Source organism: Coenobita brevimanus, chromosome 44, assembly GCF_032717465.1.
Source record: "Coenobita brevimanus isolate Jiangsu-jjx chromosome 44, ASM3271746v2, whole genome shotgun sequence".
Lineage (NCBI taxonomy): Eukaryota > Metazoa > Arthropoda > Malacostraca > Decapoda > Coenobitidae > Coenobita > Coenobita brevimanus.
In genome coordinates this window covers 23,616,153-23,625,350 of record NC_136997.1, presented here as the reverse complement: position 1 = coordinate 23,625,350, position 9,198 = coordinate 23,616,153, and the positions used below count along the sequence as shown (strand labels likewise).

Sequence of the window (9,198 nt, the reverse complement as noted above, 5' to 3'; positions counted from 1 at the left end):
CGTAAATTTACTACAAGATTATTGGAGTTGTATTTTGTTTTGTTATACTAGTAGTAATGGTAGTCGTAGAAGCAGCAGAAGCAGTACGGTAGTAGAAGTTGCAGAAGTAGTTGTAGAAGTAGTAGTTGTAGTAAAAGCAGTATTAGCAGTGCAGTAGCAGCAGATGTAGTAGTAGTAGTAGTAGCAGAAGAAGAGTTGTGAAAGTGATAGTAGTAGTAGCAATAGTAGTGGTAGTAGTAGTAGTAGTGGTGGTAGTAATAGTAGTTGTAGTAGTATAGTAGTAGTAGTAGTAGTAGCAGTAGTAGTAGTAGCAGTAGTAATAGTAGTAGTAGTAGTAGTAGTTGTTGTTGTTGTTCTTGTTCTTGTTGTAGTGGTGCAGTAGCAGCAGATGTAGTAGCAGTAGTAGTAGTAGTAGTAGAAGTAGTAGCAGTAGTAGTAGTAGTAGTAGAAGTAGTAGTAGTAGTAGTTGTTGTTGTAGATGTGCAGCAGCAGCATATGTAGTAGAAGTAGTCGTGGTGGTAGTAGTAGTAGTAGTAGTAGCAGAAAAAGTAGTAGTGGTAGTAGTAGTAGCAGTAGCAGTAGTAGCTGCAACAACAAACTCATCTCAACGTGAACCCAGTGGACTGCAGGTTGAACATGACCTCCTTCAGTCCACCATTCTTCTTTCGGGGGATAGGGAGGGATCTGAGGGATTTATTATAACCAGCAAGTGGAACAGCCGGGCCATATCAGTGCCACTACATGAAGGCGCCCTTCTCCAGCATCAGTGTTGTTGATTAAGGGGTCTTTATTGCCTTACTAAAGATCACTAACTTTATCACGGCGCAGACTTTCCTCCTTCACAGCTTCTTGTGATGCTAGCCATGAAGAAGTGCAGTGTTAAGGATGTCGAGTCACGGCGTTGTATCATCTAAATCTAACTTAACCTGTCTGGATATTGAGGTGATAATGGTATCCTATGTTTGGGGTTCCAGTGTAAGAGAGAGAGAGAGAGAGAGAGAGAGAGAGAGAGAGAGAGAGAGAGAGGCAGGGAAATAAACAGACTTGAGAGAGAAAAGTAAAGACGAAAGAAACGTGATGGTTTTATTAACAAACACATGAAGCTGATTGTTTTACCAGAGAGATGCATAGACAAGTATATAAAAAGTGATCATCTTATTAGACAAATACATCTATCTATTTATCTATAGCCCGATGCCCTAATCCCGCAAAGGGTGGCCGCAGACAAAACGCCTCCTAGTCGCTCTGTCACCCACCATTTGACTACCCTCCCCCCAACTCACCCCCCCTCCCTCATATACCTCTCAACCCCATCACTCCACCTCATCCTCGGTCTACCTCTTCCTCTCCCTCCCTCCACCTCACCTACATACACCCTCTTAGTCAGTCTTTCGTTCTCCATTCTCTTCACATGTCCAAACCACCTCAGTGTATTTCTCCTAATCTTCTCAACCACATCCACATCCATCCCACAGCGTTCCTTCACTTCTTCATTCGTCAACCTGTCACTCCACATGCTCCTCTCAAGTAACTCATTTCCACTGCTCTCACTCTTGACTTGTTCCCCTCTTGCAAGGTCCATGCCTCGCTTCCATACGTCAGGGTAGGGATCACAATACTATCATGCAGTGACTTCTTAACTTCCATACTTACCTCCTTATTTCTCATCACTGCTTTCAGTGTACCAACGACCTTCCTTCCCTGCTGTACCCTTTCACGCACTTCATCCCCCAAAGTTCCATCCTTACTCATCACACTACCCAAGTACTTGAATGCATAAGAATTGATTTTATTGTTCGAGAAATACTCTGCACAATATAAAAGCCAGGAGAGTTTTCCAGAGACACTAATAATAAAAATAATAATAATAATAATAATAATAATATAATGATGAATATAATATTAATAATAATAATTCATCATTCATTCATCACCCAGTCCCGTGTTACCCCATGAGGAGCGTAGGAGCCCGGGTCTAGGCAAGTTGGTCTTATCATGTAAGATGAGTGTGACCAGCCTCACTCATCCCTGAGTGGCATTACATGAGCAATAAACCCCAATCAACCTTTGGCTATAAACCTGCACAGGCTTAATCCAACTGGAGTGCCTTAAATACCCACTAAACCACAGGCACCATAATATGGTTATATTGTTACCACCCAGCATAGTAAATGGTTTCCTCGTGAACAGGAAACCATTCGGCTAGTCACTCAGTGTAGAGTCACTCGTAGACAGAAGGAAGAGGAAAGAGTGACGGAACGAAAGACAGAAGAGGAAGGAAAGAAACAAGGAAGGAAAAAAAGAAAGGGCAGTCTCTCCCCACCTACCACAAAAATAATAATAATAATAATAATAATTATAATTATAGTAATAATAATAATAATAATAATAATCATAAAAAGTCATTACAACAACAACAACAACAACAACAATAATAATAATAATTATTATTATAATTATAATTATAATTATAAGAATAATGGTCAGTAACTGGCTTCTGATTCGATTCTTTCGTTTACCATTGATTTATTTACTTATAATTGTTCTCATGTTAAGCCTGTTTATTTATTTATTTATTTATTTATTTTTAGTGTTGCCGTGTCTATTATCGTTGCCTATCAGTGAGAGAGAGAGAGAGAGAGAGAGAGAGAGAGAGAGAGAGAGAGAGAGAGAGACAGAGAGAGACAGAGACAGAGACAGACAGACAGACAGACAGACAGACAGACAGAGAAATCAGACTGATGTCCTTTGAGGGGATTCTTTGACCACTTCTGTGCTCTTGTGACGGCTTCAAATCCCAGCAGCTCAAGCACCTTCGTTCTTTGCATTCGAAGGCTCTTGTATCAGTGAACTCCTGCGTTTTTATGTTTAGAGACTGAGTAGGAGAGTTCCATGAGGAGGGTGATGGCAGAGACGACCACCCCGAGGCCCAGCACTATGAAGGCTCCCTGTAGATGTTCTAGGTTTAGTACTCCGTCACCTCGAGCCTGTGGAGATGACAAAATTAATAGATAGACAGATAGATAGATAGACAGACAGGTAGATAGATAGATAAATAGATAGATAGACAGGTAGATAGATATTTTTAATAATGGTAAGATGTAGGGAGAGAAAAAGTGTACAAACCAAATATGAAAAAAGCACTGAAACAAGACAGCATATATATATATATATATATATATATATATATATATATATATATATATATATATATATATATATATATATGTGTGTGTGTGTGTGTGTGTGTGTGTGTGTGTGTGTGTGTGTGTGTTATCTCGTTTCTTCACACCATCTCTAAATCTTAACAAAAAAAAATAGCTTTTTTTTTTGTTTTCTACTTTTCGACATTTTTATGAAAGTTAGCAACGGAAATACACATTAGCTATGCAATAAAACAACTCCTGTCTCTATAATAATTGTTACCACGATTACTGACATGTGAAATATTTAAGTGGAATGGGGCAACACGAATCCGTAGAGTTTTACATTTACTGAGAAGAGGTCTGAGTGGTAGAGAATGTTTTAGGCTGTATCTCGCATACTTTATATCGAATGCTTCTCTAAGTATGTTTTAGTCTTGTCTCCATGCAACCTGTCATGGTTGGGATAACTCTTGTATTTTTTTATGTAATCCCAGATTATTTTACGGTATTCAACTGGGCGTGAGTTATAAGACCTTAACTTGGTCCAGATTTTCGTCCAGCTTCTTTCTCGTCGTTCAGCGGTGGAATGAGACAATACTACGGTTCTACATCTTTTCCATAACACTTCTTCGTGGCTAATATCATACTTTAGTCTCTTTTTATTGCCATAACAGCATAGAGAGATGGCATTTTTAGGCCAGGTTAAAGTAAAAGAAGCATAATACTATAAAACTTTTATTCTAATGACGTTCTGTCTTCAATGTAATAACAGATGAACACTAGATGACAGTGATAGTCACAAAGAAGTGTCATGGAAAGGATAAACAGTCTTTTTACACCACTGACCCCCGTGAAATAAGTTACAAAAGGGTGAAATCTGAGCCAGGGTAAGTTAAAAAGAGTATAGTAGTTGCAACCCCAGGCTCATCTGAACCTGAGCCCAGTGGACTGCAGCCTGGTTACCCTTCTGTAGTTCACTACCCTCTTTTTAGGGGGATAGGGAGGGAACTGAGGGACGTTTCTATAACTAGGCAGCATGGCCACACAGTCATGTCGGTGCCACCACGTGCAGGTGTCCCTCTCCAACGTCCTTTGTGTTATGAGAGTAAATTACATTACATCTTTTTCTCACTGATGTTCCAAGCCTCGTAACTCTTCTTCATAAGCGAATTTTTTTCCTATTACATCTTAACATCCTCATGTCACCCATGCATCCACATCAAAATGAAAAAGCTCTAAGTTAATTGCAAGGTAAAATTAAGAACTGTGCAATATAAACGCTTAGGGTAAAAGTCTGTAGAGTTTCTTACGCCAGTGAGAAGCAGGATAAATATCAATGCCGTAATTAAGATATTAGACCCACGCTTAACCCGCCGCGTCCTGGAGACGTGAATTCACGTCCTCACATGATGTGCACTCATATCCCGGAAAAGTAAATTAATGCGGGAACATTGTGAGGTCCCTAATTTGCACAATTTTCAATTTTTGGGATTGATTTCGCGAGTGATATTTGGCACGTATACACGGGACACCTTCCTTTATTCCTCTAAAAGATGCCAAGCAGGGACAATGCCTTACACCGCATAACCTCTCCCCCCCCTTGCACGCCATTGTCTCGGCAATTCACCTGTTACCAGTGACCTGGCCAATAAAGACATTCAGGGCCAGAGTGATTCCCCAATCGATGACAATGTGGAGGACAAAGTTTACATAGCATTAGATGAAGAAACAGTCAGAAATGATGATCGGGTAATGTGGGAAAAAAAGGTCATGAATGGTGATGAGTTAGTGAGTGAAACAATGCTTATAATGCCTTTATTACTGTTTGAAAACCAATATACTCTTGTACTACATATAAATTCGTACCAAGTAAATAAATAAATACTGTTTGAGTGGATAAAATAGTTACCCTCTCATATAACTCGTTTTCTTTGGTGCCAGCCTGTTAGAAAACCCAGTCAGGTAAGGAGGTACTTGTACCTGGATCGAGTATTTTAAATCTCAGGTGAGCGATTTCTCTATGAATTTTCGATGTTTCTCACCAAAAGCGGATGTTTGAGCCCCCTCAAAAAAAGGTCCAAAAATATTGGGACTGGGGCATACCACTGCCCAGAAAACGTCTGGATGGGGCGGGTTAACTCAAGGCCGAACTTCAGTCAGTGAAACATGCTGTGTACAACTAACAAACCTTGGAAAATAAATCGCTAAGGAAGAGTTACTGTGATGCTTCCTATGTTATTATAATACGTAAAAAGTAAGATAATTAGCTAAGAAAAAGTGCTACGAAGCCACCTATAAAACATAAATACTTGTACCCATTCCCAAAGCAAGGGCGAACTTTGGCCAGTGAGACTTCCTATATGCAGCTAATTGTTTGAGTGAGCGAAGTGAGTGAGAACACCAAATAGAGTCACAGTCGGGACAAAGATTTCTTGCCTCAGCAAGAAATGGGGGCAGGACTCGGGAGGAAAACTCTGTAGTACAGTTGCAAACTTTTTTTTGGATATCTCAGCCAAGGTTAATGTTTGAAGATAAACACCAATATGGAAATCGCATAATAATCCTCAATTAATTTAATTTCAGAGACAACCCATAATTTCCAATAGTTTTTTCCGTAAATCGAGGAATCGATTATTTATAAGGCAGATTAGCGTAACAGCTGGGGGCGCAAGAAGTAATGGTCTAAGGTTGCGTGAGTAACGCAGCAGTATTTTCCGATGATTACTAAGAGAACTGGTTTTAGGAAGTGTGAGGGAATATAACCTAATAATTTCGTTTTACTACTTTAAGGTCAGGAAATCAGAGGAAGATGATGAGCCACATGAGACAATTTTCAGCACTTTCTGACTTGCGCACTCGCTCGCTTGAACAAGTTCCATATTTTCAGTGTGGACGCTTATTACATGTTAAATAATGCAAATAATTCGCTAAGGAAGAGGCGCTACGAGTCAAGTACGGGAGAACTTTTTCCCAGGAAGCTTCCTGAGTGCAAAAAATAAATATTGGAAATAAATCGCTAATGAAGAGGTTCTACGACTCACTTACGGGCGAGCTTTTTCCCAGGAGGCTTCCAGTGTGCAGTTGATAGACCTTGGAAAGGATGCCAGTCTCCAGAAGGCGGATGAGGTTGTCTGAGATGAGGCGGGTGTAGGGGGTGTTGCGACGCAGTAACCAGATCATAAAGTGTTTGTAAATCTGTGGACGTAGGTACACTATACCACCAGCTGTGTGTCTGTGTACAGACACACACACACACACACACACACACACACACACACACACACATTTATACAGTATATCTATCTATCTATGTATCTATCTATATATCTATGTATCTATCTATATATCTATGTATCTATCTATCTATCTATCTATCTATCTATCTATCTATATATCCCCGAGGGTGCCACAGGAAATGATTGATTGATTGATATATATATATATATATATATATATATATATATATATATATACAGTATATTTATCTGTCTGTGGGTGCAGGGGGTGTTGTGTTATCCAGATCATAGAGTTGCTGTATATCTGTGGAAGCTAGTACACTATAGCACCAGCTGTGTGTTTGGTTGTTTATCTTTGTTTCTGCTTGTTTGTGTATTTACTTATCGTCCCATGTGTCTGTTTACCTATCTATCTATCTATCTATCTATCTATGTTTATCTGTCTTTGTATAATTCTGTCTGTCAGTCTGTATCCATGTCAGTCTGTTTATCTATCAATCTAAATGTCTTTCTTATTGTGTGTGTGTGTGTGTGTGTGTGTGTGTGTGTGTGTGTGTATAAAATCTGTCTATCTATCCATCCCTCTATCCTTCTGTCTGTATGTTTGGCTGTCTATTTATCTCTACACCACCCACCTTCTCTCTCATAATATAAGTATCCCAAGTCAAATTCTTGCGATGCTGCGTGTAAATCAGATAATCAATAGCGCAAATCAAAGTATGCGTCCTCTTCATCACCAGCTCCAGCGTGGCCGCATACGGATCGTGGAGGGTAATGTTGGGGTCGATGTATAGCCTCCTCCCCAGTTCGGCTAGGATGGGGTTCTCTGAGCTCCTTAAGGCGTCTGGTACAGTGCTTCCATATTCGTACATCACGGGCCTGGGGAGAGAGAGAGAGAGAGAGAGAGAGAGAGAGAGAGAGAGAATCAACATGAGTCATCATTGTCATTGCCATCATCACCATTACCACTCTAGACTTCTTCCTCACTCCGTAATAAGAACAAAAGAAAAGGAACCGACTCTTTTTATTCTAACTTGGCTCAAAATTGTCATCTCGTCATCTTCAATGCTGATTTGTACAATAAATTAACCTTAGAAACTGATACTAGTTACGAAAAAGTGCAATGTACAGCCGTGGCAATGTCTTTTTCTGCCACTGAGTTACGTGACACATGCTGCAAAAGGACAAAAATCTAGGCCAGGTTAAGGTGACATAAGTATAGGTAACAGGTGTCCACAGTAAGGTTAGGAACATGTTGGAGTCGAGTAGCTCTTGAGACAAAATAAAATTGGAGCATCAATCAATCAATCAATTCCTGTGGCACTCCAAGGGATGCATAGTGCCTCGATGAACTCTCTTCACCAATATTTGTCTCTTGCCATCTTCTTCAGGTCCCACCAACACTCCTCTCCTGCTTCTCTTTTCATTGTCCTCAACCAGATTTCCCTCGGCCTACCTCTACCTCTTCTTCCTCTAGCAGTCCACTCTGGCACATCCTGTATTAAACTGCCTTCTTTTCTGTATATGTGCCCCAGTCACTTCCAGCAAGATAGTCTCACATATTCATTAACTGGTTCCATTATTGTACTATCCCTTACTCTTTCATTTGTAACTCTGTCTTGCCACTTTACCCCAAGAATCCTTCTCAGTACTTTATTCTCAAATCCTAAAACTTTCTGATCTGTTGCAATTGTACTGTACCATGACTCATCCCCATAAATTAAAATTGGTCTAACAATGGACTTGTAAATTTTCAATTTAGTATGTACCGAAAGCATATTGTTATTCCAAACAGATTTCAACATTCCAACAGCTCGCCAAGCCTGTCTAATCCTCTCCTCAATTTCATTGTTTAACACATCACGTCCCGAGGTTTTCCGCACCTCCGACATCCCCCAGTCCTGAGATATTTTCGAAATTTTTTTTTTGGCTAATACCTTCCCTTTTGGTGACAAACATCGAAAAGTCATAGAGAAATCGCTCACCTGAGGTTTAAAACACTCAATCAAGGTAGGAATTCCTCTTTACCTGACTGGGTTTTCTAACATGCTGGCACCAAAGAAAACGAGTTCTATGGGAGGGTAACTATTTTATCCACTCATAAATGGTATTTATTTATTTACTTGGTACGAATTTATATGTAGTATGAGACTATATTGGTTTTCAAGCAGTAATATAGGCATTATAAGCATTGTTTCACTCACTAACTAATCACCATTCATGACCTTTTTTTTCCCACATTACCTGATCATCATTTCTGACTGTCTCTTCCTGTAATGCTATGTAAACCTTGTCCTCCACATTGTCATCGATTGGGGAAGCACTCTGGCCCTGAATGTCTTTCTTGGCCAGGTCACTGGTAACAGGTGAATTGCAGAGACAATGGCATGAGGGGGGGAGGGGGGAGGTTATGCGGTGTAAGGCATTGTCCCTGCTTAGCATCTTGTAGAGGAATAGAGGAAGGTGTCCCGTGTATACATACGAAAAATCACCCTCAAAAATTGAACATTGTGCAAATTAGGGACCTTGCAATTGCACAACATACCAGTACGTCGCCGGGACTGGCAAATGCAAATCGTTGCAACGTACTCATACGTTGACGGGACGGGGTGGGTTAATGATCCATTAGATGATACAATCGTTCCCAGATATTTAAAGTTTTCTACATTCTTTACCACATTATTCCTAATTACTCAATCGATTTGGTTATCCAAGTTCATATTAATAATTTCAGTCTTTCCACAATTTATTACCAATCCCACTTTTTCTCCTTCCTCCACCAGACAATCAAGCACCCTCTGCATCTCGTCAATACT

General features: G+C 40.0%; 2 long non-coding RNA genes across 2 annotated transcripts in view; both read right to left on the bottom strand.

The window, feature by feature from the left end:
• Positions 1-2,719: 2,719 nt before the first annotated feature.
• LOC145398131 (uncharacterized) lies at positions 2,720-6,331 on the bottom strand. Its single transcript, XR_013897075.1, has 2 exons — positions 6,192-6,331; positions 2,720-2,987 (listed from the first exon to the last, which is right to left on the bottom strand). It is a non-coding gene; the product is annotated as an uncharacterized LOC145398131 (long non-coding RNA).
• Positions 6,332-7,023: 692 nt separating this feature from the next.
• The window catches only part of LOC145398130 (uncharacterized), a 30,034-nt gene continuing 27,859 nt past the window's right edge, over positions 7,024-9,198 (bottom strand). The window contains exon 3 of the long non-coding RNA XR_013897074.1: positions 7,024-7,261. This is a non-coding gene — a long non-coding RNA (uncharacterized LOC145398130). The remainder of the gene's footprint in view (positions 7,262-9,198) is intronic.